At 46.0% G+C, this 11,943-nt stretch overlaps 1 pseudogene; it reads right to left on the bottom strand.

The window, feature by feature from the left end:
• Positions 1–679: 679 nt before the first annotated feature.
• LOC132569040 (proline-rich protein 18-like) overlaps positions 680–11,943 on the bottom strand; it is a 49,631-nt pseudogene continuing 38,367 nt past the window's right edge.

Below are 11,943 nucleotides of genomic sequence, written 5' to 3'. Positions count from 1 at the left end.
CTCAGTGTGCCACTTTGTGTCAAGACAACTGTCAGATGATGGCTTAGGTTCTTTCCCAGAGGACAACTCCAGCTCTCATTAGACAGCTCAAGAACATGCATGGGTCGTCATGACAGTTCAAATGCCTTTCCTAGTAAGGCAACACCCAGTCTCGCAGGTATGGTACACCAGAAAAACTATGCTAAAACGAGCTATGAAACACACTTTGTGTTTGTTTGTTAGCCAAACTAGTTTTTGACAGACATTGTAGGAATCATACAGTTGGAAGTGGCCTCCAGGGTTATCTAGTCTAACCCTTTGCATGATTCAGGAAGTGCACAAATACCTCCCCCCCCCCCCCGCCAGTATACACCCTTCTTGGTCTCCTTCTTATCATCTGCCTAATTCACGAAATCAGCATTGCTGTCAGGTGTTCATCTGGCTTCTGTTTAAAAACTCCAAAGATGAAGAGCCCACCACCTCTAGGCTTCCCAACCCTCCCGCCCTGGCGGGGGACCCCAGGTTTTCCAGCCTCTTCCCCCGCTCCCCCCAAAAATGGAAGCAGGGGGAGGGGGGAAATGGCTGCACTGCGAGGCTCCCAAGCCGATATTGGAGCCTGGCACCAGGAGAGGCTTTGCCGCATCGGGCGAGGCGTGCCTGGGGGTCTGCACTGCTGCCTGGGGAAGAACCGGCAGGACCTTCACAGGGTACTCAAGTGGGGCAGGGTGTCCAGCTTGTTGCCTTGGTCATGGGCCGCAGCGCTCTCGACGCCTCACAGCCACTTGGTGCACTTCCGCACCAGCCATTCGTCCAGCGGCTTACAGGCCCCGGTGGCGCCGGGCGCCTCTTCCTCGTACTCCACGTCGTCGTAGCGGTGGCGCTCATTCAAGAGGGGGACCTGGAGCAGGGTGCGCAAGTCCCCGCCAGGTTTGGAGCCTGGCGCCAGGAGAGGCTTTGCCGCGTTGGGCGAGGCGTGCCTGGGGGTCCGCACTCGTTGCCGCTGCTGCTTCTCCAGACTTCGGCGCTGCAGCACCCGCACTGCCTCCGGGGGAAGGCTAAACGAGAAGCGCAGCGCCGCCTCTCCGCGCCCTCCTTGTGCCGCGCCAAGACTCTCGCAGGAGCGTGTGCTCGGCAGCGCCAAGCCCGAGCGGCCCCGGGCGGGAGATGGAGGAGGGAGTCCCAAGAGCGGTGCTGCTGTCGGCCGGCGTTCACATCCAGCAGAGCCATCTCAGAGAGGCAAGTGGAGGCCCCTGCCCCATTTGCAGGAAGGTGCCAGCGGAGGCCAAGCCGCATCCCACCCCCACCCCCCACTCCCGTCACGAGTGCAGGGTCGCGCAGGATTTGACCTTTGGAGTTCAATTATGCTTGTCACAGCCTTCATCTTGGCCCCACCCCTAATGTCTCCTGGCTCCACCCCCAAAGTCTCCTGGCTCCACCCCCAAAGTCCCCAGATATTTCTTGAATTGGACTTGGCAACCCTAACCACCTCCCAAGAAAAAACTATTTCACTGAGGAACCACTCTGTCAGGAAGTTCCTCCTAATGTTTAGTTAAACACTATTTTAATTTAATTTCAACCGGATGATTCTGGTCCAAACGTTTGAGGAAACAGTACACTATTCTGCAACATACTCCATATGACAGCCCTTCATGTACTTGAAAAATAGATCACCTTTCAGTCTTCTCCTCTCCAGGCTCAACATACCCAGCTCGCAATGGGCCTACCATGTCCTTGCTCTTATTCTTTCTTTGAATATAAGAAAAGACGCCCCCCCTTTTTTTAAGGAAGGAACAATTTCCATAGTCAATACAAGAATACGAAAATAAATTCTCTTAATTCCTCTCTTCCCAGTTTCTCCTAGAAGTCCAACAATCCATTTATTTTCATTTCCTTAAAAAATTAGAGTCTGTTTCGAATCAATTCCGTTTCATTCAAAGAGACCTTCAAAGAGAGGAGAGGGGGGAGGTTCTGCTAAATTTCAAAAATTAACTCTGCAGATGGTCCAAGACTTGTCTCCCTAAGCTTTCCTATCCACCTGCTAGAATGCTATCCTGTGGTATGTAACATAAAACAACTGCAAGGACTGTGTTCAGTTTTGGGCACCACAACCTAAGAAGGCTATAGTAAAGTTGGAACATGTCCAGAGGGGGACAACAAAGATGGTGACGGATCAGGACATCAAGTCCTACAAAGAAAGGCTGAAGGAGCTGGGTATGTTTAGCCCAGAGAGGAGACAACAGAGAGGTGATATGAGAACTATCTTTATGTACTTGAAGGGCTGTCGTATAGAGAATGGTGCAGAATTGTTTTCTATGGCCACAGAATGTCAGACCAGAACCAATGTGTTGAAATTAATTTTAAATTTTAAATTTAAATTTTAAAAAGGTTTTGGATAGACATTAGAAAGAATTTCTTGACAGAATGGTTCCCCAGTGGAACAGGCTTAGAATTATAGAGTTGGAAGGGACCTCCACGGGCATTTAGTCCAACCCCTTGCACAATGCAGGAAACTCACAAATACCCCCCCCCCCCCTAAATTCACAGGCTTCCTCGGGAGGTGGTGGACTCTCCATTGGAGGTTTTGAAACATATGAACATATGAAGCTGCCTTACACTGAATCAGACCCTTGGTCCATCAAAGTCAATATTGTCTTCTCAGACTGGCAGCAGCTCTCCAGGGTCTCAAGCTGAGGTTTTTCACACCTATTTGCCTGCACCCTTTTTAGTTGGAGATGCCAGGGATTGAACCTGGGACCTTCTGCTTCCCAAGCAGATGCTCTACCACTGAGCCACCGTCCCTCCCCTAAGAGGCTAGATGGACATTCAACAGCAATGCTGATTCTGTGAGCTTAGGGGGAGGTATTTGTGAGTTTCCTGCATTGTGCTGGGGGTTAGACTAGATGACTCTGAAGGTCCCTTCCAATTCTATGACTGAAGTTACAAAAGGAGGCATTGATTTCCTTAGGGAGAGAAATCCCTAATTTAAGAGAAAAGAGGCAGTGAAGGAAGGATATGATGCTTTGTTCGTTCAATTGATGTTTATGTTGTGGCTCCGGGGAAATGCTGCATACTTAGAGAGAGAGAGAGAGTTGTAAGGACTTCAATAAAAGTTTTGAGTCGTAACAACCCTGGAGATTCCTTCCAACTCTATGATTCTTAGCCTGTTCCACTGGGGAACCATTCTGTCAAGACATTCTTTCTAATGTCTATCCAAAAGCTTTTTTAGAATTTACATTTAAAATTAATTTATTAATTTTTATTGACGTCCTTACAACTCAAAACAAGATGAACATTCCTATCTACAGAAGCCACAGCTTGGAATTAAAAATGGGCCGTTGGCCCTTTAAGAGACAGAAACTCGTGCAACAAGGGAAGCTATTGTTTGTGGACGGACTCTTTGTAGCTGTGTGTATATTACTTGTATATGATTTGTTTGACTTTGACTGCTTATAATATAGATACTTTGTTATCTTTCTAAAGTGTTGTCATGATCCTGGGCCTAGCGAGGCCTGCAGGCCCCAGGGAAGCCTGCTTAGGAGTACTGGGAAGAGCCTACATTTCCCAGGATCCCCTCTGTCCCTCTGATTGGGTGGCAAGGGTTTTGGAGGGAAACTGGCCCAGAGATGGGTGGGGCCTGGGAGGAGAAGATAAAAGGGCCAAGCCCAGGAAGGGGGGTGTTCTTTTCCTAGGATGCAGAGCTGAGAAGGAGCTGCTGATGCCAGGAAGAGATCCTTGCTCTTAGAGTAAGGGTGAGTAGGCTAAGTCTGACTGAGACAGTAGGGACAGTACGTTCAGACGCGTTTAGGGTTGCCAAGTCCAATTCAAGAAATATCTGGGGACTTTGGGGGTGGGGCCAGGAGACATGGAGGCGGAGCCAGGAGCAAGGGTGTGACAAGCATAATTGAACTCCAAGGGAGTTCTGGCCATCACATTTAAAGGGACAGCACACCTTTTAAAATGCCTTCCTTCCATAGAAAATAATGAAGGATAGGGGCACCTTCTTTTGGGGCTCATAGAATTGGACCCCCTGGTCCAATCCTTTTGAAACTTTGGAGGTATTTTGGGGAGAGGCACTAGATGCTATACTGAAAATTTGGTGCCTCTATCTCAAAAAACAGTCCCCCCAGAGCCCCCGATACCCGCGGCTCAATTCCCCATCATTCCCTATGGGAATCGTTCATGGAGGTGCATGATGGCTGTGGGGGTGGGGCTTCTTCCGCCGGCCAGCTGGCTGGGGGAGGGGGGAAGCCTGTAAAACCGGGGGATCCCCCTCTGGGACCTGGGGATTGGGAAGCCTAGACGCGTTAGGGCATTTGTTTATTTCTCCCTTCACCCCTTTTTCTGCTTTATGCACCTTGTTTGTTATATTGCACTGACCTTTTAAATAAACCTTTTTCCACCCTGTTGTTCACTCTGCCTGGTCCTCATGCCTTTTATTTGGCCTAAGCTAAGGGAGGGCTGAAGGGCTTGGGAGGGGACTCTGGGCCTTCTTGAGGGAGACCCTTAACCCAGAGTGGTGGCAGCAAGTAGTAAGACCCCCCTGAGTCGTGACAAGTGTTGTCTTATTCTGGTGGTTATTTTGTATTTAGAGCACTATTTGTACACTGGTTGCTGTTTGTTTCTGTATACCCCTGGAGAAAATGGCTGCTTCAGAGGGGTGGGGTCTACAGCATTAGGTCCCTCCCCAAATTCCATTCTCCTCAAGGTCCTCTCCCCAAATCTCTAGGAATTCCCCAGCCCTGAGTTGACATGTCTAATTTCTTCAGTTCTATGACCCAACTGTCAAGGGGCACATTTGATTATTCAGCATGGATGCTGGTTTTTATACTGTACAAATGTTTCGGTTCTTTTATTTTTTAAAAAAGTGCATTTTATAAAGGTCAAATAATGTCTTTTCCCCCAATATCCAACCAAAAATAAATAAGAAAGATGGGAAGGTTTCTCTGTTTGTTGTTTTTAAATTGTCCTTTGGATTGGAACTGTGCTTCATTCTGTTCATGTCAGTCTTCTGGATTTATTCGGGGATTTTTCTGAAAGTCAGTTTGAAACGAGTGCATTCCCGTTTTGTTGCATTTCTGTATGTATGGCTTTTGTCTTTCTTACCAATGTGCAGGACAGCATCTGTGCACTGACTAAAAAAGTCACACAAAGAAGAACAATGATATCACATCAGAATTGCTTCTGCGGCATGATTTAATTGGTGCATTGTATTATAGAAATCATAGAAACATAGAGTTGGAAGGGACCTCCAAGGTCATCTAGTCCAACCCCCTGCACAATGCAGGAAATGCAAGCACAAGAAAAAAAAATTACAAGCACAAGAAAAACATTACAAGCACAAGAAAAAAAACACCTGTGTACACACACATACATGCTCGTACCTGTGGAGTGGGGGGGGGAACAACACAATCAGAAAGCTGTGGGGAAATGCCATGCTCAGTACTAGGAACAAAGTCCACGAATTGAAGAAGGAGGAGGAGGAGGAGAAGGAGAAGAAGAAGGAGGAGGAGAAGGAGAAGAAGAAGGAGGAGGAGGAGAAGGAAGAGGAGGAGAAGGAGGAGGAGGAGAAGGAGAAGAAGAAGGAGGAGGAGGAGGAGGAGAAGGAGAAGAAGAAGGAGGAGGAGGAGGAGAAGGAGGAGGAGGAGGAGAAGGAGAAGGAGGAGGAGGAGAAGGAGAAGAAGAAGGAGGAGGAGGAGGAGAAGAAGGAGGAGGAGGAGAAGGAGGAGGAGGAGAAAGAGGAGGAGGAGGAGAAGGAGGAGAAGAAGAAGGAGAAGAAGAAGAAGGAGGAGAAGGAGGAGGAGGAGGAGAAGAAGGAGGAGGAGGAGGAGAAGGAGGAGGAGGAGGAGAAGAAGGAGGAGGAGGAGAAGAAAAAGGAGGAGAAGAAGAAGAAGACATTGGATTTATATTCTGCCCTCCACTCAAGAGTCTCAGAGCGGCTCACAAGCTCCTTTATCTCCCTCCCCCACAACAGACACCCTGTGAGGTGAGTGGGTCTGAGAGGACTCTTACAGCAGCTGCCCTTTCAAGGACAAGCTCTGCCAGAGCAATGGCTGACCCAAGGCCATGCCAGCGGGTGCAAGTGGAGGAGTGGGGAATCAAACCTGATTCTCCCAGATAAGAGTCCACACACTTAACCACTACACCAAACTGGCTCTCTGAGGATAACAGGAGGATAACAGGAAAAGAGGAAGGATAACAATTTGCTGTTGAATCAGGCCCACACTGGAAGTGACAACTGACAAATTCTGACTCCTCTACCCACATGGTGGGAGTTCAGTACAGGAGGGAGGGAACATTTGAACATCCTCCCTAATTCTTAAGGTAAATTTACCAAGTCTGTTGAAAGCTTTTGGTTCTAAGAAAATTTTGTGAACTGTGGATTTAATAACATGTTCATAATAAATACTCAGTCAGCTCTAGACATCTGCAAAAAAGTGTAAATAACCACCATTCCTTTCCATTGTTTCTTTCCAAGTAACTGCCCCCCCCCCCACTAGAGGGAACAGACTGGTTTCCAAGTACAACATGGTTTGGTATTATGACAAAGAGACAGAGACGGAGAGCAAGACCTTCAAGTCAAGTGACCCAAGAAAACAAACAGAGCCAAATAAAGCAAACTAAAATTAGTAACAAGCTAACAGCTTGCCCACTGCCTAGAGCAAGGCACAGCAGAGAAGTGATGGCGATGCTCGGTGACAGACAAACTCAGGTTTCCTCCGTTCATATTTTTGAAAATCTAAATTCTGTTTAGCAAAATTATCAGACATTTAACCAACATCATCTAGAACAGAGCTCAGCAGCGTATGTACTAATAAGGGGCCAAGGTAAGACGGAGCAAGAGGGAAGGGATCTTTCATTGGGGCACATTTTCTAAGGACAGAATACATCCCCCAGATTCCCTTTAAGCCTTTCCTGCATTTTCTCCTGCATGACTGCTTTCAAGTGACTCTGCACGTTTGGGCTACGATCCGACATAGACTTGCAGTACAAACTTATGCAGAGTTGCCAAGCCACAGGCAAGGGGTGCCAAGCAGTGGTAGGAGAAAGATAAAAAAGAAACCTGCAATGCCAATGCTTCATGGAAGTGGCGGGATGCCACACCACATGTTGCAGCCCCACATATCCCTGCCCATGGCCCTTTATCCCCCCACTATAGACCAGCGGCCAAGAGAGGTTGCCGTATGCAGATTGGGTGATGAGGCTGTTCCTTTCCCCTCCGCTGTTTCTCTAGAATGACAAAATGCCCTCTGTTATCTCTGAGGATGCCATCTGCTGAGTCCATTGATTCATCCAGCTTCATTCTGTTTGCCTGGTAACATCTGCAAGGTCACAGAATGGGATCGTGTCCAGTTTGTTGCATGGGATTCTGGCCACTGGCATGCACAGAGTTATGTCCCTGCCTGTAAATTCCGGTATATAAAGTACAATTTGTTCTTCATTCCCTTGCGTGGTTGTCTCTCCTTTTCACTACAACATGATCAAAGAAGGCATAGTTTATTCATTTTAGCTGAATGCATTTTAGTCTCTTAATCTGCTTACATTTTCATATAATGGCAATAAAGGATACATACATCTTAGTGTATAATGCCGTTAAAGTTGGTTATTGTTGGATACATACATGTTTCTTCGCATGCATCTTAGAAGTGGCATTCCTGTCTGAAAGAAAGAGGCATACTGGTATTTTTTTGTTAAACTGACATTTGCCATGTTCAGTCTGTTGCCCCATTAATTGGGAAGGTACATTTTAGTCAAAAGTATTGTTGTTCTTCTATTGATTTGGGTGGTCAGTTCACTTAGACACAGGTCGCGGGTCCATGTCTCCCTGATATGGTAATGCAGAGAGTCTCCATAAACAGAATAGCCAAGGGAAGCAGAAGAGGAGTTTTAAAATATATATGTACTACCATCGCTCAGCCTTTTCAGTGTACTTGGGCTAATTGTAACTTTTTGTATCTCAAATGTATGTTAGCAAATGCACCCTTTTAATCTTGAAAAATCAATAGCTTTTTTGCTCTCTCCCTCCAATGCATACTACTTTTGTTTTACACATTTGACTCAATATTTCAAAGCTGAGAGAGAGAAACAGACAGGCAATGAAATGAAGAACCCCAGTATTAGAAGAGACCTGATAAGTGTAAATGAAATAGGTGTGTAGAAAGTAATTTCTTGTCACTAGGGATGATTTCTCCCTTGTGTACATGGAATTCATTGTGTCTCTGTTTGTGTTCTATTTTCTCTCCCTTTGCTTCAAATGTTCCCCTGAAATGTATGCATTTTTTCAACATTATCCGTGCTTCAGTGAATCAATTACAGGGAGAGAATCGGGGAGAGAACCAGCAAGGAGCTGCAGGGGTACCTCATTTTCCCCTCCCCCACTATTTCCTCTTCCCTTAAAGTCCCAGCAACATCTCCTTATTTTCCCGCTTCCCACCTACCAGCGAACCTATCTTTATAGAATCATAGAGTTGGAAGGGGCCATACAGACCATCTAGTGCAGGGGTGTCAAACTCATTTGTTATAAGGGCCGGATCTGTAGGGTTGCCAATCCCCAGGTGAGGGCAGGCGATCCCCCGGTTTGGAGACCCTCCCCCCGCTTCAGGGTCGTCAGAAAGCGGGGGGAGGGGAGGGGAATGTCTGCTGGGAACTCTGTTATTCCCTATGACGATTTATTCCCATAGAAAATCATGGAGAATTGATCCGTGGTTATCTGGGGCTCTGGGGGGGGGCCTGTTTTTTGGGGTAGATGCACCAAATTTTCAATACAGCATCTAGTGCCTCTCCCCAAAATGCCCCCCCAAGTTTCAAAACGATTGGACCCGGGGGTCCAATTCTATGAGCCCCAAAAGAAGGTGCCCTTATCCTTCATTATTTCCTATGGAAGGAAGGCATTGAAAAGGTGTGCCGTCCCTTTCAATGTGATGGCCAGAACTCCCTTTGGAGTTCAATGATGCTTGTCACAGCCTTGATCTTGGCTCCACCCCTATTGTCTCCTGGCTCCACCCCCAAAGTCCCCAGATATTTCTTGAATTGGACTTGGCAACCCTATGGATCTGACATAAATGAGACCTGGTTGGGCCGAGCCATGTTGGGTTGGACTGGGCCATGTTGGGCCGGGCCATGTGTGTACCTATTTAAGATTAGATAGCACAGATATAAACTTTATAAAGGACAAAAACACAACTATCTTTTAAAAAAAAACTTAAAACATGCTTAAGACATTAGCACTCATTGGTTTTAAAGGTGCTTTCTATAATAATAATAATAATAATAATAACAACAACAACAACAACAACAACTTTTTATTTATATCCCACCCTCCCCGCTGAGGCAGGCTCAGGGCGGCTCACAGGACATGGCGCATACCATGATTACGATAAAATACAGTTAATACAATTAAAATACAGTTAAATTACAAGTTCATAAATTTAATTAAGTAAATAAATTAAAAACCAGTATAAATTGAAGGTGCTACAGTTCAATACATATATATATATAAAGATGGCTAGATGTCATTACCAGGATTCCACTTTAAAAGCAAGTTGGAAGAGGACAGTTTTACAAGCCCTGAGGAACTGATTGAGGTCCCGCAGGGCTCGCACCTCCTCTAGCAGCTGATTCCACCATTGGGGAGCCATTATCGAGCAGGCCTGCTCCCTCGTTGTTTTTAGTTCGGCCTCCCTTGGTCCAGGGATTTTTAGAAGATTTTGAGAACTAGATCTCAGTGCTCTCAGGGGAACATATGGAGAGAGGCGGTCCCTAAGGTAGGCAGGTCCTCAGCCATATAGGGCTTTAAAGGTAATAACCAGCACCTTGTAATGAACTCGGTACACAATTGGCAGCCAGTGCAGTTCCCGCAGCCTAGGCCGTACATGTTCCCACCGAGGTAGTCCCACTAAGAGCCTGGCTGCCGCATTCTGCACTAGCTGCAGTTTCCGAGTTCTTTATATTTCTCCCATGGGATCCAGGGAACTGCTTCCTTCTCCCAATCCCCAGCCACCTTTTATTTTGCCCCCCTCTTCAGCTATATTTCCCCAGAGCAGCATACAACAGTCTCCTCTCCTCCATCTTATCCTACAATAACCCTAGTAGGCAAATTGAGCATGAATGTGCAACTGGCCCAAGGTCACCCATTGAGCTGCCATAGTGTAAGTAGAGATTTGCACCTGGGCCTCCTAGATCCTTGCCTGATGCTCTGACCACCACACCACACTGGTTAGTAGCAGCTGGGCCTGGGCAAGTCATGCAACACAGTCTTCGGTGGTATTAAATGGCAGGCACAGGTGGGATTAAAAACCCCTCTAGCACACATAAGAGAAGCCATGTTAGATCAGGCCAAAGGCCCATCCAGTTCAACATTCTGTGTCACACAGCGGCCAAATATATATATATACACACACACACACTGTGGCTAATAGCCACTGATGGACCTCTGCTCCATATTTTTATCTAACCCCCTCTTGAAGTTGGCTATGCTTGTGGCCGCCACCACCTCCGGTGGCAGTGAATTCCACATGTTAATCACCCTTTGGGTGAAGAAGTACTTCCTTTTATCCATTTTAAAACACCCACTGATCCTAAACCCAAGTGAGTCACTACCACTCCCATAATCTCAGCAAACATATGGCTAGGAACCCAATTTGTGAGTTTCCTGCATTGTGCAAGGGGTTGGACTAGATGACCCTGGAGGTCCCTTCCAACTCTATGTGCTCTGCCTTCCATTGCTCAGCCAGTAAATGCAACAAATAGAGTTTCATCTATGTTTAATGAATTCTATCCAAAATGGCAATCAAACTATCCATATTGCAAATGCTAAAGAGATTGCCTTAATAAAACCTTTTGATGGCATAAGCAATGAGCGCATTTCTGTTTCAGACAGCTCCTAAAAAGGGGGCAATGAAATAAAATCAGCTGACTGAACTGTGGAAATATAAGAGGCGGATATTTCATCATTTTTCCTAACCCTCCCAAAAGTGAGAGAGAGAATACATACTCAAAACTGATTTATGGACATAACTTTATTTGCCCCCTTCATGACACAATTACATTGGTCTCTAATGTGTTACTGGGCTCAAATCTAGCTGCCTTTACTGTATGAGTAGGATCCCAAGTAAGGAAACATAACAGTAATCAGAGACTCTTCTAATTAAACTGCATCTTTGACATTAGAGTAGCTCAGCCAATCACCGTGAGACGTTTCACCACTACTAAATCCCTTGGTGTATTGCAGTAGAGATTTAGTACATTCTTGCATACTATCTTCCAGTTTTTCATTTCATTGGGTCACTCAATGAAATAATCCACACTCCTATCGTGAGAGTTATAGAGAAACTCTAACGTGTCTTCCTCCACAAGCCTATTAATTTTAGCCTGAAGCAGATGTCTTTTAGGAAGTCCAAGAAAGTATCTTTCTGGGAAGGTATCAGAATTAAAGTCGTTGATAAATCTTCCCGTGAGGTCACCTGTTACCTTTGCATTTTTCCCATCACAGTTTATGTAGCTCGTGTGACATCGTGCGCACTGATGTGACATGGCATAAAGTGATGTAACTAGACATGGCAGTTAAAACTTCGAAGGAAACCTACTTTGAATCAGATATTCTCCATCAGTTTCAGTTCTGGGTATCTGATCTGATTTGCTGAGATTTAGGGGACTGGATAATTCTTAAATAGCAGGTTCTGTCAGGGATTCTTGACAGTCCACAAACAGCCATGCATTTCTGAGCACATCTCCTTTGAGAACATTCAGAGAGAACCTGCTGACAGTCTCAGTGTACCTATTAGCAAAAATAAATCTGGGATCTCGGAGACAAGCGATAGTAAACAAATTAATACAGATTGTGACTGTCGGACCTCAGGGATATAATGGGAGTTCTCCCAAGCTGTCAGAAAAGGATCTGGAAAATTTAAAAGGCTGCAGAGATTATCAGAAAAAAGCAGCGCTTTTATAGGTATGCTGCCATCCCGT

Source organism: Heteronotia binoei, chromosome 3, assembly GCF_032191835.1.
Source record: "Heteronotia binoei isolate CCM8104 ecotype False Entrance Well chromosome 3, APGP_CSIRO_Hbin_v1, whole genome shotgun sequence".
In the NCBI taxonomy this organism is placed as follows: Eukaryota; Metazoa; Chordata; class Lepidosauria; order Squamata; family Gekkonidae; genus Heteronotia; species Heteronotia binoei.
The sequence above is the reverse complement of the archived record's forward strand: the minus strand, read 5'-3'. Positions and strand labels throughout refer to the sequence as shown.